This window comes from Stomoxys calcitrans, chromosome 5 (assembly GCF_963082655.1).
Source record: "Stomoxys calcitrans chromosome 5, idStoCalc2.1, whole genome shotgun sequence".
Lineage (NCBI taxonomy): Eukaryota > Metazoa > Arthropoda > Insecta > Diptera > Muscidae > Stomoxys > Stomoxys calcitrans.
The window spans coordinates 82,718,443-82,737,448 of NC_081556.1; the positions used below are offsets into that span (position 1 = coordinate 82,718,443).

General features: G+C 39.2%; 1 long non-coding RNA gene across 1 annotated transcript; it reads left to right on the forward strand.

The window, feature by feature from the left end:
* The first annotated feature begins 275 nt into the window (after positions 1-275).
* Positions 276-1,322, forward strand: LOC131998125 (uncharacterized). The gene is made up of 2 exons (XR_009398587.1): positions 276-804; positions 877-1,322. It is a non-coding gene; the product is annotated as an uncharacterized LOC131998125 (long non-coding RNA).
* Positions 1,323-19,006: the final 17,684 nt, after the last annotated feature.

Below are 19,006 nucleotides of genomic sequence, written 5' to 3' on the forward strand. Positions count from 1 at the left end.
CACTTATAATGAGGAAAGCCCTCGTTGCCTAGGATCTAAAGCAAAAGGAAGAATATCTAAAACGGCCACAGTATTTGAGATATGTGGCATTTAAAGTTAAAGTTAGAATTAACAGAATGGCCCACTGTACAAAAACTAAGAGGGATGCGAGGTACCCACTCGATGCCTATAATCGAAATCGAATAGCAGTATATCCAAAAAAGCCACAATGTTAAAATGATGACATGACATTTAATGTAGCTTTGGAAGCAAAATTTGAAATTGTCAAGGTGAACAATGATTTTTGTTCGTTTTTCCAATTTCTCCTAAGACTTCTAATAACCAAATTGTGATGTGAAGCGGAGATCCTTGCAATCAAGGAAGTGTTGGAATAGCTAAGATACAATGTCACAACGACGATTGGCATAAATATTTTCTCAGATAGCCATGCAGCCATTAAATCCCTGGAAAACGTAATTCTAAATTAAAAACCGCCCTCTACTTTCCCAGATCTCCCAACAAGATGGTTGAACAATAGAATTCTGGGTACCGGCCCACAGAGATATCCCAGGGAATTGTACAAGAGACGAGCCAGAGCGACTAGAACTACTATAAACTGGAATCTGTGGGTATGCCTCAGCGACATGCAATCCAAGCATGCCCTTTCAGAACTGAAAGGGCAACCAATTACAGATGGTCACAAAGTAGGGATTGCGAAAACTCCAAAAATATGTGGCCCAATCTTGAATCAATCACTAGAGCAGCCGCTCAACTTTTTATGCTTACATCACAGTACTTCTTGGAAGAATGTAATGGAACATATTTGTATGTATTTTAATAGAGTTATAAATTACTGTATATATTTTTATGTAAGAATTGTATATTTGAAAACATAAGAAATGCATTGATTTTGAAGAACCATCGATGAACGCCGATCGAGCCCATTTTTACCATAAATTCGATAGTTCTCCCCAACTTAAGGCATTCAAAAGAGAACCATTGAGAGCTCATCATCTACTCCCAAAAACCAAATTTAAGTCTTTTACTGAAGGGTTCTCGCTGCTTAGCAACTATAAGAAGGCACATCTCACAGTTGGGCTTTTTTAAGTGAGCTGGATGGTTCAACGGTTGAACGAAAATCTCTAAGTGAGTCTGATGACAGACTGCCATTTAAACCTAACCTTACCTACTCTTGTCAGGAAACCATTGAAAAAAATCAAACAATTGCCCATTTCCATAAGTCCATCACCTCTTCTACACATTTTAACTGACAAAAAGTAAAATGTTTAGGATTTTGCTATTGCGTTTTTTATAACCTATGAATAAATGTAATAAAATTAAAACCTTCCATGTTTTTATTTCGTTACTTGGGATTTAGCGTTTTTGGTTTTTTTTTTTTGCGCAACTTATTAAATTACTACGTCTTTCAATGTCCGAGAATGCTTTGGGGATTTTGTGCCAACATCAAATCCGCAATCTTCCTTCCTTCACCATTCATCACAATCCAAAGTTAATTATTGACAATGAACAAGAAGGCCGACATTAAAAAAAGGGTTTCAATTACATTTTAACAGCTTTTGCTCCATTCCCTCATTCCGCCTTTCTCGTCAAATAGAACGCCCGAATGTTGTCATAGAGCTTTTAAGCAAAAAAAAAAATTGTGTTATCTCTTTTAATCGCCCCCAGAGACACACCCATAGACTTTTGATGCTTTTATTTGCTAGGGCTCTTTTTTCACTTGCATCTTTTATTTGTTGTTGGTTTCGGTGGTAACTTAACCCTTACACAAACATCATTAAGGCTTATTTGGCGCTGCTTCCTATGGCACAATACACGAGTTGTTAAAGTTTTCAGCCATTCTACCATTTCTTCGTCGGATATCTATTACATAGCTGTTGATTGTTATAGCAATTACATTTGTTGTGGTGCTTCCATTTCATATGGCATGGCAAGGGGACTTTTGTCCTTCAGTTTAATTGAGCCAATGAAAGATTGGGTAGCTAATTTTGAAAAAAAAAAAACATCATATTTCCACAATCTTGTATGACTTATCAATATTTTGTGATTTTCGATGCAAAGAAGTTGCACTAAAAGGTTTTTATTTAGCGCAAATTGAATACTGTTTTAACCTAATCGTAGAGTGGACCCTGAATAGAAAGAAAGAGGGGTTAGATGGACATCAAATATTATGAAGAAGTATATATATTTAGGCCACCGTAGCCCAGAGGTTAGCATATTCGCTTATGACACTGAACGCCTGTGTTCGAATTCTGGCGAGAACATCAGAGAAAATATTCAGCGGTGATTATTCCGTCTTCAATTTGGCAACATTTGTGAGGTACTATACCATGTAAAAACTTCTACCCAAAGATGTATCGCACGCCGTTCGGACTCTCCTTTAAAAAGGAGGTCCCTTATCATTGAGCTTATGGTTGAAGCGGACAGCACTCATTGATATGTGAAAAGCTTTTCCATGTTTCTTAACGGCACAAATTCTGCACGTCTATACATTCTAGACCAGATAAGTAAAAGCGTGATAAGTTCGGCCAGGCCGAATCTTATATACCCTCCACCATGAATCGCATATGTCGAGCTCTCTTCCCGGTATCTCTTTTTAGGCAAACAAAGGGTACAAGAAAACAATTGCTATGTTATTGTAACAATATCAAGTTTTTGTACAATTTCAGCCAAATCTAGTATGAATTACGCCCTTTAGGGGCTGAGGAAGTAAAATAGGGATATCGGATTATAGGGGGGCTGTATTAGGCTTTAAACCGATTCAGACCATATTCGACCCGTACGCTAAAGGTATGAGAGAAGCCGTTGTAGAAAATTTCAGCCAAATCGAATGATAATTGCGCACTTTAGAGGCTCAAGAAGTCAAGGTCCCAGATCGGTTTATAAAGCAGCTATATCAGGTTATAGACCGATTTGAACCATACTTAGCACAGTTTTTGCAAATCAAAACAAAACACGTCATGCAAAATTTCAGCAAAATCAGATATGATTTGCTCCCTATAGAGGCTCAAGAAGTCAAGATCCCAGATCGATTTATAAGGCAGCTATATCAGGTTACAGACCGATTTGAACCATACTTAGCACATTTGTTGAAAGTCAAAACAAAACACGTTGTGCAAAGTTTCAGCAAAATGGGATATGAATTGCTCCCTATAGAGGCTCAAGAAGTCAAGATCGCAGATCGGTTTATAAGGCAGCTATATCAGGTTATAGACCTATTTGAACCATACTTAGAACAGTTGTTGAAAGTCAAAATAAAACACGTCATGCAAAATTTCAGCCAAATCGAATATGAATTGGTTCCTGTAGATGCTCAAGAAGTCAAGACCACCCCGGATCGGTTTATATGGCAGCTATACTAGGATATGGACTGATTCCAACCATATTTGGCACAGTTGTTGAAAGTCATAAAAAAACACGTCATGCAAAATTTCAGCCAAATCGGATAAGAATTGCGCTTCTAGTGGCTCAAGAAGTCAAGATCCAAGATCGGTTTATATGGCAGCTATATCAAAACATGGACCGATATAGACCATTTACAACCCCAACCGACTTATACTAATAAGAAGTATTTTTGTAAAATTTCAAGCGGCTAGCTTTACTCCTTCGAAAGTCAGCGTTCTGTCGACAGACAGACGGACGGACGGACGGACATGGCTAGTTCGACTTAAAATGTCATAACGATCAAAAATATATATATTGTACTTTATGGGGTCTTAGACGAATATTTCGAGGAGTTACAAACAGAATGACGAAATTAGTACACCCCTATCCTATGGTGGAGGGCATAAAAAGGAATTGGCAACTGCGCAGGATATAGACATAATGGTCAAGCGGGTCACGAAGGCCCTGAATGACTCGCTTGTGTCAGCATGTCCCAGCGCCAAGCCAAGGGGCAAACAGCAACCGCCATGGTGGACCCCAAGGCTGGTTGGTCTAAGGAATGACTGCAGAAGACTCTTCAACAGGGCGATAGCCACAGAAGCTTCACACGATTGGGACATCTTTAAGGCTGAGCTAAGAAAATATAAGGGCGAGCTGAGAAAGGCTCAGAACAAATCCTGGGTACATTTCTGCAGCTCCGTGCATACATCTGAGGCCTGAAGGCTAAGGAAGATTTTGTCCTCGAGACTTATTATGGTGGGGTATATTAAGAAGTCAGACAATGTATCGTCAATGTCTAGTGAGGAAACACTAGAACAACTCGTTGATACACATTTCCCGGGAAATTCTTCAACGGACAACGTGGCGCCAGAAGAGTTTGTCACTGGTACGCATTCGTCGGAGGTTATTAGGAAAATTGTGTCTGAGCCAAAAATCCTTTGGGTGATAACAAGTTTCGACTCCTTTAAGTCGCCAGGCGCCCCTGATGATGCATCACCTGTTGAATTACAAGCTGTGTCTGATAGGCTGGTTCCTCGGCTTAGGGGGATATACTCTGCTTACATGCCATATATACCTGTGGGATGGAGGGACACGAAGGTCATTTTCATTCCGAAAGCAGGAAAACCTTACCACATGAAGGCGAAAGATTTTCGTCCTATTAGTCTGTCTTCCTTTATGCTAAAAACTCTTAAGAGGTTGATAGAAACATGTATTACGCCAAACATCCCTGGAGATCGCCTGTTGCGGCGGCAGCATGCACATAGTAAGGGAAAATCCACTGAAACAACCCTTTACGACCTAGTCGACTACATAGAGGGTTCTTTCGCTGTCAAAGATTATACAATGGTAGCAATTCTTTACATTGAAGGTGCTTTCAATAACGTTAAACCAACGTCAATCATGAAGGAGTTGAAGTTTCTAGGCATCAACTTTACCGTAAGAAAGTTTATTAATAACTTGCTAAAAGAAGCATTACGGCAGGCTTGGGATCTGTGGATCTTAAAAGATAGGTCAGCAGAGGAACCCCTCAAGGAGGTGTACTGTCTTCTCTACTTTGGAATATATCCAATAACAACATATTATTGTCTCTAGAAAAAAAAGGCGCAAAAGTGGTCGCGTATGCTGATGATGGGCAAGTGCGGTTAGGGGAAAGTTTCTCAGCACTCTAAGAGATATACTTCAGGAACCTCTAAGTGCAACAGCAAACTGGGTACCGAAAGTGGTCTAGGTATAAATCCATACAAGACAATAGTAGTTCTTTTCAGCAGGAGACAATAGTTGCCTTCAGTGGCACCTGTCTCCTTGGGAGAAGAGAATGTTCCATTTACAGGAAGCGCAACCTGGATGTTTAGCTGAACAGGAAATTGAACTTCATGAACACATTTTGGAAAGGGCAAGAAAGGCAACTCTGGCCCTATACACCTGAGCAAAAGTTAGAGGTTTAGATCGCGTGTCATGCATTGGGTATATACTGCAGTTGTCAGACCTATAATGCTATATGGGGTTGTGGTCTGGTAGATAGCGCTCCAAAAGTTCATCTACTGCTCAATACTCAACCTGATCCAAAGGATGGCTTGTTTGTGCGTCACTGAAGATAATGCTACATCTAATGGCTCTTGACATTGCGGCTAGACAAATTGCTGCGACCACTGCCGTGAGGCTAAGGGGGCTTTCTCTACGGTCATGTGGCGGCTACGGACACTGTGTTATATTGATCCAATATAAGATGTTCCGAAGGACAAAGAATGATAGATGGTCACAAGGAGGGGGCTGTGAGCATTCCCAAACTATGTGGCCTCATATAGACTTGAAGAGGTATACTGCTTTGCTGTCATTGGCTAGAACAGACGTCTCAGTCATTGTGTCCCTCATGACAGGTCACTGTCTAATCGGAAAACATGCTGACAAACTGAAGGTTGCCAGCAACGACTTTTGCAGAAGCTGTGAGGACATCGAAGAAGAAGGACTATAGAACACCTTCTGTGTGTGTGTGCCGCCCTAGCAGTCAGAAGGAGTTCCACTTTGGGTTCTCATTTCTTTGAGAACCTATCTGATTTAGCGGATGTAAACATTCGCAAAGTGTTGGGCTTTTTAAAGTGATATGGATGGTCGAACGGTAGGAACAAGAAGGCATCTGCTTTCTCCTGTATCACCGGTATCTCCGGTATCACAACGGACGAAAACGTCAAAACGCGTCTGATTGCAGATTGCCACTTAAACGTAACCTAACCTAACATACCTACCACCGATGAGCTGGCCATTTTGCCTTTCCATTTGGAACACATTAAATTATACATTTTAAACGCTCCAAAGTATTAGATCGTCGTTATATGGTAGCAATATTGAACGAAACTAAGTTTCTTTACAGTAAACCCTTTAGAATCTTCGCCTACGGTAAAGTGATATATCTTTTGTTGTAAAACCAAAAACTCTTTAATGGCAAATGTGTTAGAGAGAGTGAGTGAGTATTTGGGCGTTTAGAACAGTGTTGTGAAAAAATGATCACACTATAGTACATTACAGTATACATACCCAAGAAAATAAACCCAAGCAGGTTCATGGCTGTGCGTATAATTGCAATTGAGTGCTTGTCACTGGTATAGACACATTCTCACACACAATATTTTCTCTTTTTTTGTTGACTGATTGAAGAGCAGCCATTATGTTGAGGAGCTAGGTGCGGATGGAAACTTCAGAAAGTGACAATTTTTAAAGTTTCGGTATAGGTAAAAAAAATGTTTGTATGTCCAATGAAAAAAAATTAATTTTTTGGTAAAATTAATACATTACAGAAATATCTATCCCTAAGTAGGAATGTAATGTGCAAAAATTCATTGCACATTTCATGTCCTACATAATCTTGGAAAAACATGTGCTTTCATCTTCAACAAAGCCCAACGTTTTCCGCAAAAGAAGTTGACCTGTCGAAAATTTCCTTTATGTGATCAATTTATTTTATTGCGTGTGGGATCCTTTATACCGATCTCCCGAAAGAAATCTTGCTTTCACAAAATCGTATTTTTACTATCCATTTTCGCCGTTACAGTGAGCTGCATGAACTCCTCAACATCTGAGTATGTACCAGATCTGACCATATTTGTATGCAGTTGCCACATAGCCCTGTTTTCCGCTTGAATACATTGAACGCCTTTCTTACCCCGAATTTACGAAATTTGGAAGAGATCCCTTAATACTCGTACCCAGTACAGTCAATATCAGAACTTACGACCTTTTTCCTGAAATTTGAAGCAGTGAGACCCCTTGTAACAGAATTTGGGCCGTCGTTGGCGCTACCTAGGGATTGCTGCACGCCGTAGTCTACTCCTTAATACCTTTCATTTGGTACACACCCATATTGCTAGGGTTAAAGTGAGTACCAAATTCTCGAGATCCCGTAGATCCTTCCTAGATCAAATTTTAATTTTTATAACCACCACCGAAGAATGTGGGTATATTCATTTTGTCATTTCGTTTGCAACACATCGAAATATCCATTTCCGACTCTATAAAGTGTATATATTCTTGATCAGCGTAAAATTCTAAAACGATCTAGCAATGTACGTCCGTCTGTCTGAAACTTTGCATAGATTCTTTTTTTGTTCATAAGCAGGTTTAGTTTGATGATGGGTTGTATCGGACTTTATCTTGATATAGCTCCCATATAGATTTGGATATAGCTGCCATATAGACCGATCTGCCGATTTAGGGTCTGAGGCCCATTAAATCCACATTTATTATCCGATTTTGCTGAAAATTGGGACAGTGAGTCGTGATAGGTCCTTCGAGTTCTTTCTTCAAATTGGCCCAGATCCGTGTATATGGCAGCTATAGATTTGGATATAGCTGCCATATAGACCGATCATCCGATTTAGGATCTTAGGCTCATAAAAGCCACAATTATTATCCGATTTTGCTGAAATTTGGGTGAGTGAGTTGTGTCAGGCCCTCGACATCCTTCTTCAATTTGGCCCAGATGGGTCTAGATTTGGGTATAGCTGCCATATAGACCGACCTCTCGATTTAAGGTCTTGGGCCCATATAAGCCACATTTATTGGCCGATGTCGCCGAAATTTGGGACAGTGAGTTGTGTTAGGCCCTTCGACAGCCTTCTTCAATTTGGCCAAATCGACCCAGATTTGGATGTAGCTGTCATATAGACCGATCGGCCGATTCAAGGTTTTGGGCCCATAAAAGGCGCATTTATTGTCCGATTTCGCCGAAATTTGGGACAGTGAGTTGTGTTAGGCCCTTCAATATTCTTCTTCAATTTGACTCAGATCGGTCCAGATTTGGATATAACTGCCATATAGACTGATCTCTTGATTTAAGGTTTTGAGCCCATATAAGGCGCATTTATGTCCGATTTCGCCGAAATTTGGGACAGTAAGCTAAGTTAAGCCGCTTGACATACTTCTGCAATATGGCACAGATCGGTCCTGATGTGAATATAGATGCCATATAGGCCGATCCGCCGATTTAGAGTCTTAAGCCAATAAAAGCCACATTTATTATCCGATTTTGCTGAGATTTGGGACAGTGCTTTGTGTTAGCCCCTTTGACATCTTTTTTCAATTTGGCCCAGATCGGTCAAGATTTGGATATAGTTGCCATATAGATTGATCTCTCGATTTAAAGTCTTGCGCCAATAAAAGGCGCATTTATTGTCCGATTTTGCCAAAATTGGGGACAGTGAGTTGTGTTAGGCCCTTCGACAGCCTTCTTCTATTTGGCTCAGATCGGTCTAGATTTGGATATAGCTGCCATATAGACCGATCTCTCGATTTAAGGTTTTGAGCCCATATAAGGCGCATTTATGACCGATTTCGCCGAAATTTGGGACAGTGAGTTATGTAGGGCCCTTCGACATCCTTCTTCAATTTGGCCCAAATCGGTTCAGATTTGAATATAGCTGCCATATAGACCGAACTCTCGATCTACGGTTTTGGGGCCATAAAAGGCTCATTGTTTTGTCCGATTTCCCCGAAATTTGGGAGAGTGAGTTGTGTTAGGCTCTTCGACATGTTCCTGCAACTTGGACCAAATCGGTCTAGATTTGGATTTAGCTGTCATATAGACCAATATCTCGATTTAAAGTCTTGGTCCCATAAAAGGCGCATGTATAATCCGATTTCACTGAAATTTAACACAGTGGCTGTTAGGCTTTTCGACATCCGTGTCGTATATGGTTTAGATCGGTTAATTTTTAGACATAGCTACTAAAAATACCAATATTTTGTTATACAAAATTGAACAATGACTTGTACTTATTATCATTTGGTCCAAATCGGAACATATTTCGATATAGCTGCTATGGGGCATAGTATGCATTTGTCACCGGGTTTTGACGAAAAGTGGTTTACCCGAGGTGGTGGGTATCCAAAGTTCGACCCGGCCGAACTTAACGCCTTTTTACTTGTTTATTTTTACATTTTCGTAATCAATTCGCTAATACCTTTCGTTTGATACCCATATTGCCTAGATTTGGTATCACCCCCATTCTTTAGTGGTGGGTATAAAATATAGCATTTTTAAGTGCCCAGTGTCGACTACGGAGTCGGAGTCGAGCAATTTGTCTGGAGTCCAAGTCAAGTCAAAATTGATCGACTCTGCAGCCCTGGTTTAAATATAGCTCCCATAGGATGATAAAATCTTAGCCGATATAGCAGGTTATACTATTCTCTCGTCTTTGAACTAGCCTCAAACTGAGCCCAAACCCAAACTGATCAACTTAATATGAACATTCCGTTAAGGAACAGGGGCAAACTTCTCACATATCAATGAGTGCCGTCCGATTCGAGTTTAAGCTCAATGATAAGGGGCTTTCTTTTTACAGCCGAGTCCGAACGGAGTGCCGCAGGGCAACACCTCTTTGGGGAGAAGTTTTTACATGTCAAAGTACCTCACTAATGTCTCCAGCATTAGGAGGGGATAACCACTGCTGAAAATTTTTTCTAATGTTCTCGCCAGGATTCGCACCCAGGCGTTCAGCGTGGCTTCCATTTTCTTACTAGAACTGTCAAATAAACCTATTTTAAGGTTTCTTGAAGTTTTGTGAATAAGGCCGTTAATATATGATCTTCCACTTGAAATTGGCGCGTGCTATTTCACTTTGCCAAAATGTAGTACGCTTTTAACGACCTCTATTTATGGTCTCAACAACTTCCCTTTTCAAATTAGCTCACATCCCTTTCAAAGAAAGCATACACACGCCCACAATAGAAGTGCAAAAAAAAATTAGAGGAACAGGATAAAAACAACATCAAACGATATGCTTCGCATACTTTACAGTTATTAAATTCTTCCTTTCCTTGGGTAATTTCGTAACAAAACCGCAACAAAGTATTTCTCTCGGTCGATAAGGCGGAGGTGAACGCACTACCGGCTATGCCACCAAGTAAAATGATGAAAATTCTATGCCAGCATAGTAAATTAATTTCGTTGCTTAGCTTTTTCTATTCATTTTTATACAAATTAACCAAAACAGCGCAACAAGGAAGAGTAGCGGAGAAGACATTAAAGCAATTATTATTACAAACTTGCTTTCAGAGTCAGTTACGCTTTTTGCATTTTATTATGAAATCTGCTTCCATTTCGAGTAATATTTCCATTGAAACACTTATTTTGTATTCACAACGTAATTAAAAGTTTCAAAATGGAAGTTGCCTTGGCAAAACCCTCCTTAGAACCCAAATGCCCATTTGAGAATATTAACTCAATCACAGCACACAAAACGGAAATTTTTCAGTTGCAAATTGTGTAATCAGAAGTTTTATTAGTTTATTTCACACTTGTTACTGTTTTGATTTTAGTTGCTGCGTCATGTGAATGTGCGGTGTCGTAAAGATAACTTTTCATCTTGAAACCAGATTATATTACACAAATGTGATAAAAGATTCTTTCTTCAAAATAGAAAATAAAATTCTTAATTTAGGAAATACAACCAAAATAAAAAAATATCAAAAATTATTTCCTTTTGCGCTACTGAATGAACTTTTGCCTATTAATGACTTAAATAGCGTCTATTCCATTGAAATATGAAAAAAAAGGTCACGCAAAAACCACTTTGAAATGATATTTTTGTGAAACAATTTATATATTTTTTTTTTAATCATACAAATCCAAAACGGAAAATTGTGTCAGGTCTTATAACATTCACGAAAAGCCATATAACCCATCAGACAAATCTGAATAACGGCAAGGCATTTCTGTCGCTTTTTTTCTAATCAATGTGGAGATCGCACTTATTACCCAATCAACACAAAATTTTTCACATTTAACTTTTTAGCCCAAAATCAAACGAACATATGGGAGCTATGCCCAAATCTGAACCGTTTTCTTAATCGCCTTTGTCTATGAGCAAACATTTGTAGATGAAAGGTTTGGTTGAAAAGAGGGTGCGGATATTATTCCACCCTGGTCAACTTGGTTCAACAATAAAAAAAAAATATAGTTTCCCATCTCTGAAAACAATGTATTAAAACTTGGTAATGTTGTTGGCAATTTTACTTTGTAATCCTCTCAAACCTTTCTCGGCAGCTGATCAAACAACTTCTCACAAAGGACAATAAAATTACTCGTCTCAAATTTCCTTGGTGCGTCTTTTTATTTTTCTCTCCTTTCTCTAGGTCAAAGACAATCACTTCCTACACTGGTTGTAAGGATTTGTAGTAGATTTCTATACTTCAAAATCTGCGCGTCTTTGCATCACATTTCGTAAATTAAAGTGCTCTGCCGCTTTCTACCAGCCAAGGTTTAATTTAGATAGAAATTTTCTACTCAACCCACACCCCATTGATCGCCAAATAATCTACCGCGAGTCTTCTAGATAAAGGTTTTGATCGTGGACGAGCTCGTCTAAAAGTCGAAGATGATTTCCCCGTCGCACAATGGGATAGAAAACAAGTAAAAAGACGTTAAGTTCGGTCGGGCCGAACTTTGGATACCCACCACCTCGGGTATATATGTAAACCACCGTTCATAAAAATCCGGTAAAAATTGCATACCTTATGTCCCATAGCAGTTATAACGAAATATGTTTCGTTTTGGACCAAATTCTAATAAGTGCAAGTCATTGCTCAATTGTGTACAACAAAATTTTTATCTTTTCAGTAGCTATATCTAAAAATAAACCTATCTGAACCATATACAACATAGATGTCGAAAAGCATAAGTACATAAGTCACTATGTCAAATTTCAGTGAAATCGGATTATAAATGCGCATTTTATGGGACCAAGACTTTAAATCGAGATATCGGTCTTTATGGCAGCTATATCCAAATCTGGATCGGTTTGGGCCAAGTTGCTGAAGAATGTCGAAGGGCCTAACACAACTCACTATCCCATATTTCGATGAAATCGGATAATAAATGCGCTGGACCAAATTGCAAAAGAATGTCGAAGGGCTTAGTTTAACTCACTGTCCCAAATTTCGGCGACATCGGACAATAATTACGCCTTTTATGGTCCCAAAGCCTTAAATCGAGAAATCGGTCTATATGGCAGCTATATCCAAATCTGAACCGATCTGAAGCAAATTGCAAAAGAATGTCGAGAGGCTTAATATAACTCACTGTCCTAAATTTCGGCGAAATCGGATAATAATTACGCCTTTTATGGGCCCAAAGCCTTAAATCGAGAGATCGGTCTATATGGCAGCTATATTCAAATCTAGACCGATCTGGACCAAATTAAAGAAGGATGTCTAGGGGCTTAACACAACTCACTGTCTAAAATTTCGGCGAAATCGGACAATAAATGCGCTTTTTATGGGCCCAAAGCCTTAAATCGAGAGATCGCTCTATATGGCAGCTATATTCAAATCTGGACCGATCTGAGCCAAATTTTAGAAGGATGTTCAAGTACATAACACAACTCACTGTTCCAAACTTCAGCAAAATCATATAATAAATATGGCTTTTATGGGCCTAAGACGACGGATCGGTGTATATGGCAGTTATATCCAAATCTGGACCAATATGGGCCAAATTGAAGAAGGGTGTCGAAGAGCCTAACACAACTCACTGTCCCAAATTTTAACAAAATCGGATAAGAAATGTGGCTTTTATGGGCCTAAGACCCTAAATCGGCGGATCGGTCTATATGGGGGTTATATCAAGATGTAGTCCGATATAGCCCATCTTCGAACTTAATCTGCTTATGGACAAAAAAAAGAATCTGTGCAAAATTTCAGCTCAATATCTCTATTTTTAAAGACTGTAACGTGATTTCAACAGACAGACGGGCGGACATGTCTAGATCGTCTTAGATTTTTACGCTGATCAAGAATATATATACTTTATAGGGTCGGAAATGGATATTTCGATGTGTGGCAAACGGAATGACAGAATGAATATACCCCCTTCCTTCGGTGGTGAGTATAAAAATCGTTTCCTCACGATTCGGATCTCTCCACAAGATTTTTGTAAGTGACAAAGGGCCTCATTTTTATAGCCGAGTTCGAGCGGCATTCCGCTGTGCGACACCTCTGTGGGAAGAAGTTTTTATATGGCTTCTATGCATGACATAGTATCTTTGGTTGTATCGCCAGGATTCGAACCCAGGCAATCAGTGTCATAACCGGACATGCTTTTATGTGCGCTACCTCCGGTATTGAATTAATACCAAATAGTATTAATAATGTTTATGAATAATGTGAATAAATTAATACCAGCGGGTATTGTTAATGTAATGCAAATTTAAAATTTACCCATGAACATTCCATTGAGGAACAGGGGCAAACTTCTCACATATTAATGAGTGCTGTCCCATTTATGTTTTAGCTCAATGATAAAGGGCCTTCTTTTTAAAGCCGAGTCCAAACGGCGTGTCGCAGTGCGACAACTCTTTGGGCAAAAGTGGAAATATACAGTCATTTTTACTTAAAGAAACCACTTCTTGTTCTTATTATATGTTCAGCGTCCTTATTTAGGCACGAAATGGTTCTGATGCCAGGTATGCGGAGACATATCAACCTTGCGGTCTGTATTAGTGCACTTAGTTTCAGCTAAATTGTATAATTTTAAATACTGTAGCAAACTTAACATTCAACAAGCATACGAACACATAGACTCACGGACATGGCTTAATCGTCTTCGATACATAAAAACAATTTTTTAGCTTGAGCCAAATTAGTTAGGCTCAAATTTAAGTAGCCTCTGATTTTTTGTAGTTTTTACGACCTTCATAACTCATTAACTCTATGGACAAAAGTTCATTATTTGGAACCTTAGTGACAAAATAAACATAACCCTTGTTAAGTAAACTGAAATTTTTAAATATGTTCCCATTCACCTAGTTGATTTGCACTGCAATATCCTTGAAGGATACGAACAACTTTTTGGCGCCATCTGACATTACTCTGGGAATTGAGATGGGGTTAACTTCTCTTTCCGATTGTTTGTAACGAAAAACAGCAATAAATTGGTGTTGACATTTGTTTTCACAAGCGAAAATGTTTTCGTTTTTCCCAGATTAAAGAAACAAAAGTTATTGAAGTACAACAATGAAGGCGAAGCCAAAAACTTTGAAGTCTCCAGAGGGTTATATTTTTTTTAGATAAAACACTTAGAGGGCAATAATGGATGGAGAGAAACCATCGAAAATGCTTATTTGAAAATCAATAAGTAATAAAAAGATTTTTATTTGGGAAGAACGTTTAAAAGATTTTTAGCCACAATTGGATTCTCTAACAAGAGCATGTAATCGGTAAAAATAATACACATCAAGATAGCAAAACTAAAAGAAGACAAAACATGCAGTATGTACCAACTGCAGAAAATCAATCGTTCTCCAATTGGACTACGAAACATTTTTTAAAGTGTCATCCGATTTCCGCTTAGCCTTGTCTCTGATCGACGCCAAAAAGCGGGACATCTGCGACTTCTATAGTGAGGATATATCCGAAATAATTGCGAGTCATTTTCCTGTATACAAACTTTAGGGTAAAGACACCCCCGATATAGTAGGCCTTCGACAAAGACCAACGGTGCACATTTTTGAAAGACTGAGTGCGCCATAAAGTAAGTTAGCTAGGTCATGTTGTCAGAATGGATGAAGAGCTCCAGCAAAGAAGTCTTTTGAAGGCAAACACGGTGGTACACGCAAAACGGGAAGACCAAAAGCAGCCGGTTGTACGTACCGGATTGACCCGATGAAGTCCTTCATCGGCAAGGGCTGCCTCCTCAGTGTATAACACACTGCTACAACACAACAACAACCAAAAGCCCGATGGAAAGATCAAGTTTTGGGAGACACCTCGAAAGATCGAGGCGCTTGGAACGCTATTCTACGTAGGCGACGTATGAACCACGAGCTGTATGACGACGATAGCATAGTTACACGCATCAAAATACAACGGCTCCGTTGGCTAGGTCACGTTGTCGGAATGGATGAAGAAGCTCCAGCAAAGAAGTCTTTTGAAGGCAAACACGGTGGTACACGCAAACATGGAAGACCAAAAGTAGCCGGTTGTACGTACCGGATTGACCCGATGAAGTCCTTCATCGGCAAGGGCTGCCGCCTCAGTGTACAACACACTTCTACAACAACAACAACCAAGAGCCCGATGGAAAGATCAAGTTGTGGGAGACACCTCGAAACTTGGTGTCAGAGATTTTAGAATGAGCGCAGAAGATCGAGGCGCTTGGAACGCTATTCTACGTTCGTCTAATGGAACAAATATTCTGTCATAGCCAATTAAAGTAAAGTAAGTATGTTTTGTTACGATTAGAACAGACATTTTAGTCATTGTGTCCGCCATAACAGGTCACTGTCTGATCGAAAGACATGCTGACAGACTGAAGGTAGCAAGTAACAACTTTTGCAGAGGCTGTGAGGGCGTCGATGAAGAAGAGACTATAAAACATCAGCTGTGTGTGTGTCTCGCAGTGGCAGTCCAAAGATTTTCTACTTTAGGTTCCCATTTGTTTGAGACTTTTTAGACTTTGCGGATGTAAACATTCGCAAGTTCCAGCTATTTTTCATGTGGTATGGACGAAAACATCTAAGTGAGTCTCATGGTAGAATGCCATTTAAACCTCACCAAACCTAACGTTAAGAACTCAAATCCATGGATAATTTTTTTTGGGATTATATTACCTTATGGACCTAACTCCAATGTGCTAATTTTTAACATGAACATTCCACTAAGGAACAGGAGCAAACTTCTCACATATCAATGAGTGCAGTTCGATTCAAATTTAAACTCAATGATTAGGAGCGTTTTTTTTATAGCCGAGACCGAAAGTCGTGCCGCAGTTCGACACCTATTTGGGGAGAAATTTTTGCATGGCATAGTACCTCACAAATGTTGTCAGTATTGGAAAGGGAGCCACCGCTGGAAAAAATTTATTATGGTCTTGCCAGGATTCGAACCCAGGTATTCAGTGTCATAGGCGGACATGCTAACCTCTACTCTACGATGGCCTCCTTGAATATACTTGCAGTTTATCTGGCAGCTTCTACCACCAAAAACAGACACACGCTATATTTTAACATGGTTACCGTTGTCAGTTGGTTAAATCATCATAACAAAAAAAAATTTATAAATAAAATCCATTTATTTGCGGTTTTGCATAGCCAAACGAACAAAAATGTTGCAATTTTCAACACTACCTCTCCAATTTGTTTATTTGTTGTTTATTTATGTATTTGTTTATTACTCGCATTTCGTATTTCAGCGCCCATTTATGCTACAATATGAAACGCACGAATGAGAATTAATTGCCCGCGGTATTAAACCAAAAAATTGGCAAATGAACAAAGTGCTCTTAATATTTGCTTCATTAAAAAAAGATAAACTTTAAAAGCCATTTAAAACACGTATATAGTGTAACGGCTAAAAATCCTCATTGATTACAAACAAGGGGAATCGGACGTACATAATTGTTTTACTTTGGTTTATGCACATAAAATTCGAGTTATAGTAGGGATAGATACATATGCTACATTTAAGGTAACCTCATGTTTTTATACCCTCCACCATAGGATGGGGGGTATACTAATTTCGTCATTCTGTTTGTAACTACTCGAAATATTCGTCTGAGACCTAATATATTTATGTTCTTGATCGTCGCGATATTTTATGTCGATCTAGCATGTCCGTCCGTCTGTCCGCCCGTCCGTCTGTCGAAAGCACGCTAACTTCCGAAGGAGTAAAGCTAGCCGCTTGAAATTTTGCACAAATACTTCTTATTAGTGTAGGTCAGTTGGTATGGTAAATGGGCCATATCGGTCCACGTTTTGATATAGCTACCATATAAACCGATCTTGGGTCTTGACTTCTTGAGCCTCTAGATTGCGCAATTCTTATCCGATTGGAATGAAATTTTGCACGACGTGTTTTGTTTTTATATCCAACAACTGTGCCAAGTATGGTTCAAATCGGGTCATAACCTGATATAGCTGCCATATAAACCGATATTGGGTCTTGACTTCTTGAGCCACTAGAGGGGGCAATTCGTATACGATTTGAATAAAATTTTGCACGACGTGTTTTGTTTTGATATCCAACAACTGTGCCAAGTATGGTTCAAATTGGTCCATGACCTGATATAGCTGCCATATAAACCGATCTTGGGTTTTGACTTCTTGAGCCTCTAGAGGGCGCAATTTTTATCCGATTGGAATGAAATTTTGCACGATGTGTTTTGTTTTGTTATGATATCCAACAACTGTGCCAGGTATGGTTCAAATCGGTTCATAACCTGATATAGCTGTCATATAAACAGATCTGGGGACTTGACTTCTTGAGCTTCTAGAGGACGCAATTCCTATCCGATTTGGCTGAAATTTTGCATGACGTATTTTATTCTTACTCTCAACAACTGTGTCAAAAAAGGTTCAAATCGGGTAATAACCTGATATAGCTGCCATATAAACCGATCTGGGATCTTGACTTCTTGAGCCTCTAGAGGTCCCAATTATTATCCGATTTTTGTACGAAAGATCCTCTCATGATACGTGTTTATTATGATCTGAATCGGTCTATAGCCCGATACAGCTCCTATATAAATCGATCTCTCTATTTTACTTCTTGAGCCCCCAAAGGGCGCAATTCTTATTCGAATTGGCTGACATTTTACACAGGTCTCCAACATATAATTTAATTGTGGTCCAAACCGGACCATATCTTGATATCGCTCTAATAGCAGAGAAAATCTCTTTTACTTGTAATTTAGTAACTATAACTACTATAATCGGTATTTAAGGGAGTCTACATCAGCATAAAGCTCGACTCGGATCATACTTGGCACGAATGCTGGAAGTCACAGCTAAAGTCTTTGTGCTGCATTACAGCCAAGTCGGGCGGGAATCGAGGCCTATAGGGGCTCAAAAAGTCAAATCCGCTGTCAGTTTGTAGGGGTGCTATATCATTATATAGCTTGATTTATTACGAGCTGAACCGTGCCCGCTTCGCTGCGCCTTCCTTTACTTTATATTTAGCAAAACTTTCCTTTGAATATTAATTGTCGACAATTAAAGAGCTTTTAGTGAAATACAATGCTACGAAAATAGTATATCGCTTGACTAACAGTTTAACAATAAAAGCGACTTTATCTGAATCCCATATGATCTTTATTGGTCTACGAATGTTCAAGCATGAATCGACCTATTATTAATTTGCATAGATGATCATCACTATTGGCACATAAATAGTACTAGAGGTCAATCAACTCATCCCTGTACTGCTTGAACGTTTCTTTTGTTATTGTCTCTCCACTCGTTACATTTCTTGTAATCTTATGGTTCAGTGGCAGAGACAAGTAAAGTTAGAAGTTTTTGTTTGCCAACATTAAAGAGCCACATAAAATATTATTTGAATGGAAGTCAAAGTCAGTGTTTATAATTATTTCTCGGGAAAAGAGACAAAGTGAAGTGTTTGCGAAAAAGATTTTGAGCTTTGTTTTAGTTTCGATTTAAAATCATCCCCCTTTCTTTGCCTCTACGGGCTGTGATCGTTTGGATCGTCACAACAACAATTTGCTTGTCGTCTGGCTGCAGGTGACCGTGGCTCAAATGACAACAACAACAAGAATTGCAGATTTTTTTCTTATGTGGTCAATTGGTGAGACTTTGACCCTAATAGCGGCAGCAGCAGCTTTGGTGGTAATTTCATCCTGTGG